The sequence below is a fragment of the Oenanthe melanoleuca genome, chromosome 8, assembly GCF_029582105.1.
Source record: "Oenanthe melanoleuca isolate GR-GAL-2019-014 chromosome 8, OMel1.0, whole genome shotgun sequence".
Lineage (NCBI taxonomy): Eukaryota > Metazoa > Chordata > Aves > Passeriformes > Muscicapidae > Oenanthe > Oenanthe melanoleuca.
In genome coordinates, this window is record NC_079342.1 from 7545859 (window position 1) to 7563267 (window position 17409).

A 17409-nucleotide genomic window follows, 5' to 3' on the forward strand; every position below is an offset into this window, starting at 1 on the left:
ATCCACTACTGGAGAGGGAAAAGCCTTGAAGCCAAGAGCTTTTGCAAAAGGCATGAATAATATTAATGCTATTACCATGGTTGAAGTAGAAGTGGGCATATTCTTCTGTTGTTGGCTTATTTTCTGCTACCAACATGAACACTGTGTACTGCCAGCTCAGGGTGACCTTTTTTTTGTGCATGCATTACATGCTGTGTCTATGAAGTGCACAGGCATTTTTGCATGACATTGCATACTGAATTTTTGCAATTCCTGAATGTAGCTGAAAGGAGGATGTTTACAAAGAAGATATAATGTAGGCACCTGCAAAAGAATTTTTTTTGGGTCTTCTGCCTGAAGTGGAAGGTCTACAAACCTGCCAACATATTAATTCTTTTAATTTAGTGTGTAAGTTCTTTTTTCCAAGTCTTTCTGTATGATTTAGGTTCTCCTTCTCTTACTGGTTCAAGTGAGCAGTTTTCTTTTGTGCAAGGACCCTGTGGAAGCACATCATCCCCTACAAGACAGATTGCAGATGGGCCATGCTACAGCAAGTATGTTGTTTGGGCTAAACAAAGTACCTCCAAAATCCACATCTTGAGTTTCCAAAAATCACATATATAGGTGATTGAACATTTATTGACCAGGTGGACTGTCTTTTTGAAGTACCAGCTGTATTTTAAAATAAGCACAATTTTAAGCTGAAACAATACTACATAACAATTCTATTCATAACAGCCTAGTCAGAATTTTCTGATCCCCCTGTGCATGCATCACTTTCATTCTGGGATATAAATAAATGTACTCTGAAGAAAAAGCACTTCCTATTGATGGCTAAGACTATATGCCATTGCTTGGGAAAGAATATTATTGCCTTAATTTTTTTCCCTAAATGGTATTGCACTTCACCTCCCTTCCCCTTGTACTGTGTTTATTTATCTTTAGAGAAGTTCTCCCTATCCTGAGGGATCTGAGTAGCCTAACTTGCCTTTCTTTTCATTTCTTTTCATGTCCCTATTTCATGTCTGCATAAGGAGGAATAAAGCTCTCAAAAACTTTTGCTAGAATAGCAGCATTTAAAATATTCAAGTAGCATTTCAAACCCAAGTGCTGTCAGCAAGGACTGTGAGAGGAGGGAGAGGAGTGTGGATCTCTCTCTCCATGTGCCCTATTAGCTTGGGGACAATGTTACTTGAAAGCATTTTTCTCAAATGCTAAGCTGAAGACAAAAATTATTTTGAAGAGGAGAATTGCTTGATAATAACCTACAGTTTTATGGAATCATTGATGAAGAAATACATGTATGAGGCTGAAATAATTTCTGCCTCAAAATGTGACAGAATACAACTTAAAGTCCTTTGAGCAAAATACTGTCAATATGGGCAGGGCAGTGACCTTTACTCATAATATGTACACCTGGTTTAAATCAGGATTATTTGGGTTGATGAGCAAGGAAGACAGAAGAGCCACAGTTGTCTCTCAGATTTTGGGACCAGATAAGGCTCAAATTCTATTCATGGTTATTTTTACAGTAATCCCTGAAATCAGTGGTGCAAGATTGATAATAAGCTAGTAAGCTTGTATTCAATTACAAATATTTCAATATTGAAATTTCTAAAAGATAACAAGCATTCTACAGTATATGTTTTAAATTATTTTTTCATCTGGCCACTCCTGGGCTATTAAAATTCACTTAAGTTTGAAATACTTGAGTAAACACAATTTTTCAGATTGTTCATTTAGTCTCTGTTTTTTTCAGAATACTGTTCTGTGATCTTTCTTTTCAGCTGGACACACCAGGCAGATCTTTGTGATGAATTTGTAGCACATTTAATACCAAAATCAAGAATACCTGAGCAGCAAAATGCATTCCTCTGAGTTAGCCTATGAAAATATTAGAATTTATTACACACAAGCAGTTTCTTCATAAGGATCTTTAGTGATGCTACAATGTGAAACTAAAATTCTGATTGAGGCTTCCCCTTCAGAGGGAGGGCTTTTGTGTAATGACTGCATCTTACACCTGCAGGGAGCTGAATATGGGGAGCTATTCACCTATCAGATATTTTAAGACAAGTATGTCTATAAATGTAAAGGACATAGACTCCTAAAATAAATTTAGAACATTTCTTTTGATTTATTTCTTATAACAACCAGAACCTGATCTTAAAATGAAGACATATTTCAGGAAATAGTTCTCCTCCCTTAACTTCTGTTTTTCTGGGTAAAACATTGTTATTTGTGGTGTTTATATAATTATATTCCAGTGTAATTCAAGTATGTAATGACATTTCTTAAATGAAAGCATTTAAATAACTCAGGAAATTGTTTTACTGTTCTGTTTCCTGACTTAAAACCCATTTTGTCATGTTCATTTTATTGTTCAATCTGTCTGAGCTCATCTAGGTATATTCCACCCCATACAGAGTAAAATGAAATATTTATTAGCTGGTCATCTCATATATGTTTATATAAAAATATGCATGTTATACTAAAACCATCCATCTACATATCTACATAAAATTATTATTTTACTCAATTTTAGTTTATATAAAAAAGCCAGAAATCTCACTCACTTAAAACCAGAATTTGACTAGACTATAATAAAAAAGAGTAATCTTAAATGACAGAGTATTAAATAATAAATCTATTGGTTATCAAATATTTTTTTAAAAAGAAATCACTTATTTTTCATGTAGTACCAATCAATTGTAAGAAATATAAAGTTTTTCTTTGTATTTAGCAGTACAGTTAAACAACATTTCTCACATGTACAATCCAAAAGGATGCTTTGTTTTGTTCAATGAAAAAGAATGGCACAAAAGTGATATTTTTCAGCAAAGAAGGGGAAAATTTACCAGGCTTGCAGGAGAGTTGAGTCTTCTTTTACCCTAAAGACAAGTGATAGGTTAACCTGTCTCATTTTTATCCAGAGCTTTTTTAATTTAGTGGATAAGATTAAAGAGCAAGCTGAATACCACAGGTGTAGCTTGGGTTTTTAATCTGCTTGACTCAAGTTAATCTAGTTCCTGAATGGGGCTACTAATAATAGAGTTCCCAAAGTAGAATAGGAAACCTAAGTACTGCCATGCTTTTATTCAGCTTTGAATAAACCAGAAGAGCATAAAATATACTGAAGCAGATTAAATTTGATTCCTGCAGGAATCCAAGTTTTAGAAGTTGTAGTGGAGGTGGAGGGAAGCTCAGCAGTGGAGATGAAGCAGTGCCCAGGGCAGGCAGACACACTGGGTGAATGCCCAGAGACCCCCCTGGGCATTGGCCTGAACAGACACCACTGAGATTATGGTACTTATTTCTGTGTTATCCTGCACTGGGAAATATGTCCCTGTGCTCCAGGACAAAAATGGAAGGAGAGGCAGAAAAATATCCTGGAATAATTGCTGGTGTATGAGCAGTGTCTAATTTGGCACTACAGCGTAAATTCTTGGGTGTCCTTTTTTTTTAAAGGCACTTTAAATTTTTATATATTCCAAGCCAAGTTCTTTAGCCCTTAGGTGAGCAGAACTCCTGCTGTTCATGCTGAGAGGTCTGCTCAGTTAAAGAGCACAAAAGCTTCACCCTGTGTTACACCCATAGCTTTGATATTTCTGCAGGTTCTCAGATTATGTTGTTGTGAGCTGAGGAGTCACAAAGCCCTGCCTGTGTCACCCAGGTGTGGCATGGCACTGTAAAGGCAGCAGAGGAACCCCTGCCCCACAGGAGGGCTGCACCCACCCATGGATTGGGACCAGCAGGAAAGTGATGGGAGAGAAAAAAGTGTTGTGTTGGTACCAACAATTGCAGGATGTAGTTCAGAGGAGCAGTGGGTTTTGTGCAAGCCTTTTCTTAGTCTGGGAGGCAGCAGGGCTGCAAGCATTGCCTGGAAGGAGCCCTGGGCATCCCTGAATCCGTGGAAGGAGAGGCAGTGCAGCCTGCACACTGACTGGGGGGCACCAGCCCTGGCCAGAGCTTCCACCTGAGGAACTTCTGCTGTCCCCAGAGCTAAGGGTGTGAAGTGCTGATTCTCTGAGTGCTGCCAAGTTTTTCCTACATCTTAAACTTCAGAAAGAAATCTGAACTTCATCTGTTTTTATTTCACTGGAACAAGCTGTATTTCCTAGATGTCAGCTCTAAATTTGCCAAAATAAATCCGCTGGATATGACTGTAACTGTGATAGCTCAGCTTCATTTTCTATACCATCATTATCCTATTCAGGGAGCCTGAGCAACTTAAATTTTTAGTATTTGGCTCAGCAGTCAATATATACTTGCATGTTTTAGTCAATACTCATTCATATGTATCTCAATATACGGTCCCTTTTTTTTTCAGTCTTCAAGTTAAGAAACTAACATGTTCTTTTAACTGTGTTATTTACAGAACTTCTTTCATGAAAATTTCACAATCTGAGCAACTGCTACAGCTCGTTGTAGCAGTGAAGGGCTAAGGCACTAACAGAAACTCAAGTTTCTGTTTCAAGTAAGTATTTGAGAATCAATGTAAATACACATCTTTAAATAAAACTACATGTGTAAGTATCTCATGGAGTCCTAGTTTCCCTGGGTCCTTGCTTTGTGGTGAAAAGTAATTACTTAAGTTAAAAAGGTAGAGTATGTGTTAATGGCTTTGTGTGCTGTGGTTAAACCATCCTGCTTATTTGATGTTTAGATAATTTTCGTCAAATAAAGAAAATATTCCACTCCTCTGCTTAGCAGTTTACGAGTGCAAAATGTGGAGTAGTTTTTAGTTTTCCATAACTTAATTATCTTCTTAATATTCAAGGAATAGAAATTCTACCACAACTATGTACTTGGCAGGTATTTGTTACAATTGCCAGTGCTTTTGTTGGAAGATTTTGAACTACAGAAATAGCCATACATGTAGTTGTACTGTTATCTGACAAACAGAACATGTAAGTTCAGCATCATAACTACTTTTTCTGTATAATTTTTCAACCTCTAAATTGGGCTGGCCTATAGTTAGTACTTGGAATTTGTGACCCTTAAAGCATGGGCAATGTCTTACATTTGATTGCTTGATTTGTTTGTATGAATGGGATTTTACTTTATTTGGGGTTGTTCCAGACCTTAATTTAAAAGATGCAAAATCAGTAGCTCTGGGTATGGTTGTCATTAATATTTGACTTAAAAGGTTTCTTTTATTCTAGAGTGGGACTATGGCACAATGAGAATTTGGAATATTGATTCTTTAGCTACCTCTGTAACCTACACACTTGATTTCTCTGCCATTTTCAAATTGTTGTGATGTGGGGATTGCTAATGGTTAAATTATAAAAAAAAACCCAAACCTGTAATCACTGTCACTTTCTAAAAGAACAAGATTTACTTTCCATTTACTTGCCTTCATTTTGTGAGACTGTATTCTGCACAGATGAATCCTATTTTCAGAATGGTGATCTTCCTGCAAGAAAATCTCATACAAGAGAGCAACATCAAACTGACAGGAAGATTGAATGGGTAATATATGCCCTCTTCTTTTTAATGTGGGGTCTCTTTATGATACTGTGGCCTGTGGTCTACAACTTTGACCCACATCCTTCTTTTTAGTTAACCTCCATCAAGTATTTAATATAGCTTCACATGTTTGTCATGTGAATCTGTAATTAATGCTAGTCTATTCCCCATGTTAATATGTTCACTGAAAATGATATAGAAGGAAGGGCACTTAGATCTACAGAGAATTAATTAGCATGTAATTTTCAGCATATCATCTAGTGTTAATTAGCAGTTAAACCATCTTCTAGAGCACGACCTGCTGATTTAAATGCAGCATTCTGTTACAGTGGCCCTGGGGGATAATGTCTTGAAAGGGTATTCTCCTGAAAATGGAACTCCCTGTTTGTCTCTCTTTCTTTGTGCCTTAACATCAGATCTTGTCAGCCCTTTCTGCCTCACAAAAGACCCTTTACTTAAGTGATCAGCAAGCAGCAATTTTGATATTAATCAGAAAAGATAATGATAGATTTAAGCGTGCCAAATGAATGTGCTGACTGATGGAGGTGTGATAATTGTTAGAGGAGGGTCACATCCTCCCTGATGGATCTGTAACTGCAGTAACTTCAGTTTTGCTGTCTTTTCTTTAAACACATAAAATTCTACCATGAGGAACTGGTATAGCTGAGCCATTCTCTCTTTACATAGCTCTAGTGTATCACTTATATTTCTTGTGAAAAACTAGTGCTATATTATATTTTAACTACCTAGCTTAATCTGCTTATGTTTTGCTATTCCTCTTTTCTTAAGTTGTGAGTGATCCTTTAAGTTTTTTATTTCATCAGTGTAAAAATAGCTAAAGCTCTATTTTATTGAGCACTTCCATCACCCAGAATACCTCTATTATACTGCTTTTGAGGTCTTATTTTTCTATGCAATCCAATTCCCTTGACCTCAGAAGAGTATTTATTCCTGGTATCCCTGCTTTATATTATAAAGGCTTTACCCTGGTGTGTTATCAAAGCTGTTGCTGTGAAGTGGTGAGTTTTAGTACTGTGAAATTGAACTCTTTCATGGTGACAGAGAACAACTGACCCTAGTTCTTCAACTAGCTGATGATGGATTAGGAGATGAAACTAAGTGAGAAGTTTCTTGTGCTCCTTCTTGTACTGCTGGTGTTTTATGGTTTGGTTTTTTGTTTTGTTGTTTTGTTTTGTTTGGATTCTTTTTTCTTAATATTACCAAGGTCGAGTGTTGCAGTGCAGGATGCTATTAGACTGAGGAGAAAATAGTCTCTTGAACAGAAGAGATGACTTATCCAGCTTTTGAGTTTCCAGAATGAGAAGGTCTCTTAATGATCACAAAAGCAATCCCCTCAGTTGCCACCAGAATTGTGCAGGTTCCCTTGGTAGAAGTTATCAGATGGGCTGTTCATGACTGACACCTAGTATATGTTTTATGAGGCAGATGTCTCAGATGGCTGCAATGAAATTTCTGCCTAAATCAAAGAAGGATCTGTTCATTGCCATTGTGAAGTGCTTTTCAGGGCCAGTTAGAAAAGATTATAGTTTTTGATTAAGTGGTAAGTATCTTAGTGAACTCTTCAGATCAAAAATGTATTCTTCTTTGCAAGTTATTGTATTGTCCAAGAGCTGATCTTAAATTCATCAATATTCTCATTGTTTAGTTCCTGAAAGACTGTCACTATGGATTCATCAAGAATTTAGCACTGATAGCTGAACATTGCTTTTATTTGCTCTCCATGAGGAGGATTGAAACTGCATTTAACTGAATTAATTTCTGAATAAAGCTGTATTAAACCTGTCCACCTACTTTTGTGTTATAAAATTACTTCCTACTCAATCATACCAGTCTAAGATATCAGTGGTAAGTTCAAGTGCTGATAATTCCCTAACCAGTGATATGTTCAAAGACTTTTCCCCCAGCCATCCTAAGGCAGCAGTACTCGGTACTGAAACTAAGCTCAGAGTGTGGAAACCATTTCTAAAACACTGTCCTGTGGGGCTGGGGGAGCTGGTTAAGGTGAACTGGGAGAGTAGTCTTGTGGTTCTTTGGTCATTCATATTTCCTCTGGCAGAATTTGGGATATCACTGTTTCCAGGCATGGCAAAGCAACAGAGTTGTTTCTTTTCACTGTGATTATTAAATTTATCAAACTTCGAACATTTCAGATTCCGTGTTTGTAATTTTTTTTTTTTTTTTCTGATTACTGGCAAGGAAATTTTGGTCCTGCCAATTAAAAAACTTTAAAACACTTGTATGTGTATTTAAAGTACTTTAAATACTTTAAAGTTATTATGTGCTCAAGCTAGTGGGAGGCAAGGTCTGAGACAAAAAGATCATTCTTACTCTAATAAGTCTCTTTTTCAAAATGAGAGGTGGGGAGTACTTATTTGTATATCAGTAAATGAAAATATTAAATGATCAAGCCCAGCTATATTTTATATACAATGAAGTAACACCCTTGTTAGAAGTTCCAGTATGTTCAAATAACCTGTGGTACTTCTTCCTCAGCCCAGAATTAGCTCTCATTGCCAGACCCTCATGGATTTGTTGAAATTCTCACTATGAGACTCACCCAAAAAAGTTTGGGCTGAAGCTTACTAAATTTGTTCCTTCATTTTGATTCCCACTTTTTTTTCTCTGCAAAAATTTCCCGTAGCTACTTCTCTCATACAAAATAGCTGGTCTCTCTTTCCCTGGTGTTCAGAGCCTATTACAAACCCTCTGATTGCAAAATCCTGAGTTCCCACTGTCAGCACTGTTTCAATTCCCAGTTTCTAGGTCACATTAAAATACTATGGTAGTAGCTTTTATTCATCTTTCCCTGTTTAAATATCTCATTTTATGGGCTCCTGGCATGGCATTCACACTGAAAAGTGTTACTGCTTGTATGAGTAAGTGGCACAAACAGACTTTGCAGAAGCCTGTAAGCCATAATTTGCTGAATGATGAAAAGGGAACACAGGGTAAGGTTGGTCCAATATGCTCTGTTTCTCACCAAAGGCTGGAGTGTTAGAGGAAGAAAAGGAGATGGTTGCCAAGAAATCATCTTTGTTGACTGCCTAATGATCCATAAATGTTTTGTTCACTAATATTGCAGATTGTGGTTTTTGACACTTGGGGTTCCTTGTGTCAACAGGGGCCATGATGAATCCTCTTGGCCTAAATAGGAATGAGTTCAGATATTTGAATAGATTGCTGTTGTAATTCTACTTCTTGTGCAAAGTTTCTGATTAGTTCCTAAGTAGATGCCTATAACCAAACTAGAGCATTCAGAAAGAATTGCAATTTGAGCATTGCTTGCAGGCTTACCAAGAATCAAAAATTTCTAGCAAATTGTCATGTAGCAGTCCTGTGAAGATGCAGTTTAGCAGCTTGGACCATCTTCTAGTCTAATAAAAATCCCAATGTAAGATTAATTGCTTATTGCAGCAAAATTTTGATTATTGCTATGTTTATGGTACTATAAAAGTAATTTATGATATTATAGAAAGATGAAGTAAATTCTGGAGAACATATGAAAATTAAAAATATTTTTTTATAAAACATGTAATTATTTGTCTAACTGAACAATAAAATCTAGGCTTTTAAAAAGCATGCTTACATATTTTTTTCTTTCCAGTAGAAAAATCCACTCCCTGTGTTAGAAGGTGCTGTTTCAAAAGTTTAGGCAGTGTGGAAGGATGCAAGAATGGAGCTGTGGGTCTTGAAACTCACTTCAAGAGCAAACAACAGCAGCTGGGGCAAGCTGTGCCCCAGAGTTTGAAGGTAGGACTGGGACAAGCCCTGCCAGGGTTTGTGGCTGGGATGGTCCTCAGGGGTCAAACCCTGGTGCTGAGAGCAAGCCCTGCCTAAATGAGCTTCCTTCCAGAGCCAGGGCTGCTCTGCTCTTCTGGAGTGCAGGAACATGGATTCCCAGCATGGTCCATGTGCTCCCACTCTCTTTGTACCAGAGAGCACCAGCTCAGCAGCTGATTGACAAATGTAAAACCCCTCATCTTGATTCGAAGTCTGCACCTTTTAGATTTGTTTGTGATATTTCTGGTTTAAATTGGGATTGGTGTGAGAAGCTGCATCTACAATGAAGAGCTCACTTCTATTTCTGGTCTGTTTCACACAGCCTGAAAAGCTTCTGCTCGGATGGAAGCAGGTCACATTTCATCCCAAAGCAATCGAAATGACAGCTACAAATCCTGAAAAAAGTTCATCACAAGTCTGCTGACAGATACTCGGATGAGGAGTATTGGAGACCAGCAGTAGAATGTCCATAATGGCCCTCATTGTACAAATCTTGATCAGGTACAAATTCTACCCAGCTTCCTTACTGATGCCAGGAAATACTTTAATTAATAAGTAGTCCAAATGCAATTCAAAGTAAGATACCAAAATAAGGGAGGAAGAAAAGCAATGTCTTTCTTGGCCTCTCATAAAATTCTCACCTGTTCCTACATCATTAATATATCCCAGAAATGGCATATATTCCTGTATGACAGTCTTGTTTTTTCCTTCATTGCTCTTAACACCTGCAAATTATTCTTTGAATCTCAATTTACTGTGAGCAGATTTTGAATGTCTAGAGTGTCTGGGGCTGGTAGTGAGACCTTAGAAGAAAAATTAGGCTGGAGCAAGTGAGATGATTGCCCACATTGCAGACAATGTCAGTATTAAGGAGCCAGTTAAAAATGGTGAGTTTTATTCTCTGGAAAATCTCTGGCTGAGAGCAGAAACTGCTAACCTGCTTATGATGCCCTCCAAAAACCAAAACACCAGTCCTAAAAGTGTTTGAAGTGATCTTCACATAGTTAAGAAGATTTCTGAATTCAAATCCTTTAAAGAGTGATGTGCTCAGCTGTTTTAGTGTGAGCAGAACATTAGCTGCAATTTAGGTTCTGAGGAAGAGAATTATCTACTTTCTGTTCTCTCTGAAGGTGCCTTGGATTCTTAATCACTTGGTGTTGGGACCAGTGCAGTGTTCAATTAGTGCATTCAGTGCCTGTTATTAATCTGTTTTTCTCAGAGCAGTAATACTATCACTCCCCTTTGGTGCATGTGTACTTGGGGTAAATGCACACTGAAGGAAATCAAAACTACATGTAAGTTTGTAGGGGCAAAATTTGGCATTCACAGTTGAAATGGTGGCACAGCAATGACTGAATGCAATGAAGTGGGAAAAACTCTTTTTCCAGAAGACCTTAGATGAGGCTAGTGGCATTTAATACCATGGAGAATTCATTATTTTTAGCAAGTCCCAGTCTATGAGGAGGCTGACAATCTGATAGGTTTAATCCCTGAGGGTCTAACAATGAGACTGGCCAGCTGTGCTTCATGGATCCCCAATGGTCCATGGTGGTCCATCATTATAAAGGGAAGAATCCATTTATCTTCAGGCAACTATGCTTTTCTAGTTGTTTTAAGGACTTACAGAACCCTCAGAAGTAATTCTTTTCCCTCTTGCCAATGGAAATAAAGATATCAAGCACTTGCCTGTCCTGTGCTGCAATGTCTTTCTTTTCTGCTACCTTTTTGGAGGAAATTTGACATTTTACTCTTCTGAAATGGAAAGAAGGGTAGTGAGGCTGCAAAGGCCAACCTTGAATCTCAAAATGACCAGGGAAGTTTGAAGTTGCTTCTAAGAGAGAGGATGATATGGGACTTGTAATGCTCAGCAGTCAGGAAAAAAGTAAATATTACAGTTTCATAGACATAACCAAGCACAGTGGAATTCATTATATCTTTTCTCCTCAGAACTGTCCCACTTTGATGCTGCAGTAGGATGGTCACAGGAGGGAACATGTTGGCTTGTGGGTGAGAGTTTGAGAGCACTGCTGGCCAGGAAAGAGATCTGCTCTAAGAAGTGGCCTGAATGTGAAGAATCTTCTTTTAAATACCATGAACTCCCCAGGGCATTAATGCTGACTAGCAAAGAAGTCACTAACTTATTACAGTTTCCAGTTGTGTTTTTTAAGTCACTAACTTATTACAGTTTCCAGTTGTTTTTTTAAAGTGTGTAACCTGATTCTCCTTACTCAAGATTGAAATTAGATTCCTGAACTTTGGTCTTAACTCTGCTGATTGGAACTCAGATATTTCTCCCATGATTTCTAATAATGCTTTCTTTGGTCTTAAGAGATCTTAAATAAAATAATAATTAATTCCATACAGATCCTTTTTCTAAGCTCATGCAGCTCTAATAAGAGGGTATTGCAAAAGCTCTATGTTAAAATTTAAATAGCAGGAAAGAAAAAAGGCGGGCAGGAGGCAGTGAGAAAGAAAGCACAATGGAGGATAAAAAAAAGGAGATAATGGTCTATAAGCTCTTTGTGGCAAGGAAGGACTCCTTGTGCAGAACAGCACACCAGTGGGCCTAATTAATGCCTGTTACTTGCCACTTAAGGCCTGTTCTGAAACTGCTGGTAAGAAGCAAAGAGAAAATGAGAGGAAGAAAGGAATTCTGGAAGGGAAATGCAGAAAACGCAGCACAAATACCTCCCTTGAGCTTCCTGCTTTAGACTACAGGAACTTCTTGGAAGGAGAGACTCCTAAAGCTGCATGATGACAGTGGCTGTAAATTGGGGGTACAACAATGTTGGGATGGGGAAGGGGAAAATATCTCTATCTTTTCTTGTGAGAGTTGTCCCACGTGGGTTTATTATAGGGTAATTTAATTATAGGGTGATATTTTTGGGGAAGTTTTGTTCTAAATGTGTTCTAAATGATTGTTCAGATCTTAGCAATATTCATAATAATACAAATAACTTTTCTAGGCACTATTTTATAGACAGATTTATTTTTACATGGTTGTTTATATGCTATCTGAATTGTTGCTGTGATACTATCTAGTATCACATTATCAAGTGTGAGAGAATAGTCTGATCTGTCTGAAAAATTGAGTTGATGTGTAAACTGTGTACATCAAGGCTATTTATCTAGTGAGTGTCATGTCATATACACACAGAGAAAAAGAAAATTCAAAAATTGGCTTCTTTCTTGAAATAATATCTAAACTCATCCTTTAAAATCACAAGTGATCCCTGTTCAAACTCACAGTTTTGCCCATTAGTGGCAGCCAGAGCGAGCTCTGGTGTTTCAGCACTTGTGCATCACTGCAGCTCCTCCACACAGACCCTTGGAGAGGAGCTGCAGCTTTGGGAAGTGCAGGAGGGATGGGCACATGGCTCTGCTGCCCTGGGCACTGCCCATGTCTCACCTGCTGGCCTGGAACATGCCTTGTTAACCTCTGGCCTAAAGGTAATCCATGGCAAATACAAGTTAAGATATTTCTGATCTTTCTCTAGTTTTGCTCTGGTTCAAATGCAATATGTACTGGTATTAGGGATACATTTTCCTTTGTTTTGACAGGGCATAAGGATACAGGTGTGAGAGAATTGATTATATTCCATACTGTGCATTTGGAGATAGAGCCAGTAATATGCTAGTTAGCACTTTCACATAATCTCATTGACTTCAGTGCCTTTATCCCTTTCTTGCACTATAAATGAAAAAGGCTCAGTCCATTAACATTTAAATTGGAGATACAGATTCCTGATGTAAACTGTTTGCAATGACATTAATAGTGGGCACAGCCCATTAGTGTGCACTCATATTAGCAACATCTTAATAATCGTGGCAGAGCTTTTCTTAAAGTTATGGGAATTTCACTGCAGCATATAATTAAATGTGTATGGAATTTTTATTGGTCATAATTAAGATGCATGATCTTTGTTTATTGTAGCATTAGAAAGTACTATAATGGCTCTGAAAAGCACTGCTTGTCATGTGGTACTGCTTAATTATGGAAAAATACTATAAGACTTCAGGTTGGGCTGATTAAAGCAATTAGCACAAAATTATAATTGGATGCTATTAAAATATGTAAAAATATTTACAAGCCTCCTCATGACTATGGGAATTGGGCCTTAAATGTTTTTCTTCTTAAGAAGATGCAATTTTATATTTTTCCTGTTGCTATACAAGGAAAAAAATGGGTCTCTATTAGCTACTTATTGGGCAATGTTACCAGAGTCTTATGTGTATCCATGTACTTAGAACTATTTTCAAATCCTTTAAAATATAAAACTGTGTGCTGATCTTATCCATAAAAAGATTTTCATCCCTATTCTTCTAACCAATATTAAGCCATGTAGAAATTGGATCCTTCTTTTCTTAACAGATCTAAAGCTCATATTCCTGTACCTAGACTACACCTAGACCATGATAAGGTTGTTTTCTCCTGTACCATTGTCTTCACTTGGGAAACACTGAGTTTTGCTTCAGTTTTTGGCACAATATTTATACCCACATTAATATTTCCCCCTTGCTTTTTACATGGGCAAATATGGGACATCTCTGTCCTCCTTTCTTGTGATGATGGTTTGGGTTCTGTGTGGATCTCAGATGTATTCATCATTGTAGGGTATCTGAAACCAGCAATATCAGCAACTAAAATATGCAAATCAAGAGGGTGGAGGGAATAAGGCTTTAAATATTTTCAATTGAAATTATTCTGTCATTTTCTGGGTTTTGGATCTTTGGAACTGAATTGAAATTTCTCTTATCAGCCATACTAAAAAGCAACTCAAGTACTTAAAAGTACAGGGATAGCTGTTTCTCTGTGAGCTGTTGCTTCTTGGAAATTGTTATTGTTTGCACAGTAATTTCTCCAATTCCTTCTTTGACCTGCTGTTCCTGGGAAGTTGGGAGATGTGATGATAACAGGGGTCTGTAAGCAACAGGTAGTGGGGAAATGTCATCAGTTTTCATAAAGATGTAAGGTTTTGGTCTCAAAATTTTTTCTGCTCCTGTACATTATGCACTGAAATATTTCAGTCCATGTTACTTTTTCCTAAAAGAAGCTCCAAGATATTTCTGCCTCAGTAAGGAAAGTGGAATGATATTGTTTCAGCTGGGAGATGTCCCATTTGTTAGAAGAGATTTTTTTTCTCAGAGTTTTTGTTTTGTTACTCTCACCAACTTTGACTACTTGTGTAAGTGATGAGAATTCTGTGGCCAATTGTGAGATGTGATATTTCCCTCAACCAGGGATCTGTTCCCTAAAACTATATTAAAATATGTTATGTTTTTCTTCAGGGCTCCATGTCAGTGCCTTGCTTGTCTCTATGTGTATACTTTTTCCTACTAATTTTCTGTTCTCCTCTTGAAATTGGGGATTCTGAGTTTTCACCACAAACAGGTGCCAGCCATCCCCATATGCTGCACAAACAATTTAATCTGAGTGCAGCTTAGTGGTTCTGGTGAGTTGTTGCAGATGTTTTTGTTTGCTTGTTTTAATTTAAATAATATAAATCCAAATCATGAGTTTAACCAAAATTCTTTCTGTGTTGGCACATCATAAAGGAGTGTACAAGCTATGTAGATGTCATCATTTGTTATCATTTGTTGTCATTTATTGATGACAAGTAACACATGGGTGGTCCCAACGATTACACTTCAGTCTAGACTGTTAGGATGCTGACAACTAAATATTTCCTTTTCCTGCTTAAAAATCTTAACTGATGGTATAAATTCTTTCAAGTGAGGTACTCTACTCACCAGAGCTCCAGTGAGAAACTGCTCAATACACCTATATTTGTACTTTGGTACAGAAATTTTAACTTTTCTTCAGACACTGGCTTGATTTCTTTCTTTCATTTTGTCAGAAGTTTGGACTACTGCTTTTTTAATTAAATAGAATAAAATTTAAAAAAATACAGCTATTGTTACAGTTGATAATGAAATAGAGTTTCTTTTGCATGTCGACAAGAATGCTGTAATGAAATTTTGCTTTTAGCTACAGCAGTTATGTGCTGTAATCTCTAGACACTCCTCTCCCTTATTCATAGATGAGTTGTTTAAATTAATGTACAATAGGCCCTGATCAGATTTTAGGATGAAGTACAAAACATCTGAGATGAATGATGTTCAGCCATCTAATTTTCTAAATTAACTTTTCGATTCTTACATTCAGTGGCAAATCTGTCAAGACACAAAAACTTGTCTCCTTTTGCCTGTCTCAGATGTTCAGGTTTTAGCCCCAAATACAATAATTAGTGGTGTCACAATGAGAGCAGAATTTGGTGACCACTGTTATTTCATGGTTTCAGGAGCTCTGTCTCACTGGGAGTGCTTTGAATTTTTCACTCAACTTAGCAACCTAGTCTTTGATACACTTTTCATTATTAAGCTAATAGGGAGGCTCATGGAGGACTTTAAAATGGATTCAAGTGTGAAATCAGTAGGTAATATACATAATGAGGCCATTGCCACAGCTGTGCTGCTCGGTAGAGTTAAGCTACAAAGAAATTTGAAATTGGCTTTGGCTTGAGTTAGACCTGCACCTGTGAACAGCAGAGATATTGGGAAATCAGGCAAACTATTTGAGATTTCTTAATCAGCTAAAGTTATCTATGGGTAAGTGACCTTGCACAGCTGATTTGAGGGAAGAGGAAATAACCCTCCTCTTCTTTCCTTGTTTTTCATGAGCAAAATGCCAACAAAACCTCCTCTGGGTATTTCTCCCATCTATCTCCTTTTGGGTTCTGACTATAAACATGGTTTCTTCTCTCCCTTACCTGTCTGAGGCTTTTGGGCCTCCTTTCCTATCTAAATGATCACAAGGCTCCATGTTAATACAGTAGTGTGGCAGGGATGTGTCTGAAAATACAGAAAGAGTCTCATCTTGCAAACACCCGAGTGTTTGCAGATCTTGCTGTGGCTGCCAATCACTCGTTGGTATAACAAGGCAATTAAAATTAATCTTTCAAGTTCTCTAAATCTGTCTGTGCATTTCTATAATTAGGAAGCCATAAAACAGTGCCCAGCCTTGTGAAAAGATGGATGTTCTTGTGGCCAGGGCTGGTGGGGAGGGAGCAGAGGGAGGAAATAAACAAACACTTGTCACATGCTTTTCATGCCTTAGAGCATGTCTCTGTAGGGATCTCATAACCACTTGTACCTGTAGGGATAATAGCCCTTCTCCTCTCCTCTTATCCATCCCATTGTTTGGTTTGTGAACTCTTGCCAGGAAAACACTGTTTTTTACAGTGTGTGTGTAATGAGATGATATCTGTATTGTTTCCTTCAAGCTGTGCTATAAATATTTTTGAGAATCATCTGTCAAAATATTTTAAAAAAACAAAAAAATAATGTTTTTAGGAAAACAATGCTCCCATGCTTCTGTTGTTGTTTTGGAATGGGTTTTTATAGTTGGTTTGTTGTGGTGGTTGTTTTGTTTTTTTTTGTAGCCCACAAAGAAAGCACAGCCAGCATTTCCTGAAATAGTCTATGGTTTTCCTCTCTGCATGAATTGCTGTACTGCACCTTGGAGTTGTGATCTACCATGAGAGTGAGACAAAGTGGGAATCCACAGGAGCTGATCCTCAACATTCCCATGAGGGGAAGCAGAGGGGCAAATGCTGATCTTGTCACTCTTGTGACCAGTGACAGGACTCAAGGAAATGCTGTGGAGCTGAGCTGGGGGAGGTTTAGGCTGGATGTCAGGGAAATGTTCTTCACCCAGAGGATGGCTGGGCACTGGAACAGCTCCCCAGGGAAATGGTCACAGCACCAAGGCTGCCAGAGCTCAAGAAGTGTGTTTGGAAATGTTCTTGGGCACAGAGTGTGATTGCTGGGGTGTCCTGTGCAGGACCCAAGGTTGGACTTGATGACCCTGATGAATCCCTTCTAAGCCAGCATACTTTATAATTCTGTGAATAAAGGGATCAAGACTAAGAACAACAGTTCTAGTGACCATACCTCAATTGTTTTCTGGTCAGGAATTAAATGTTTCTAATCCTGGCTTCTTCAAGTGTTTCATTTTAATATGCTTTATTATAAATCTACAGGAACTTTTGTGAAACAGGCGAATTGTTATTGAATTGATATTCTGAATTTAAACAAGGGGTGACAGAAATTTCAAGGGGGACAAAAGTTCAGATTTAGGTCCTGAATTTGTTGTCT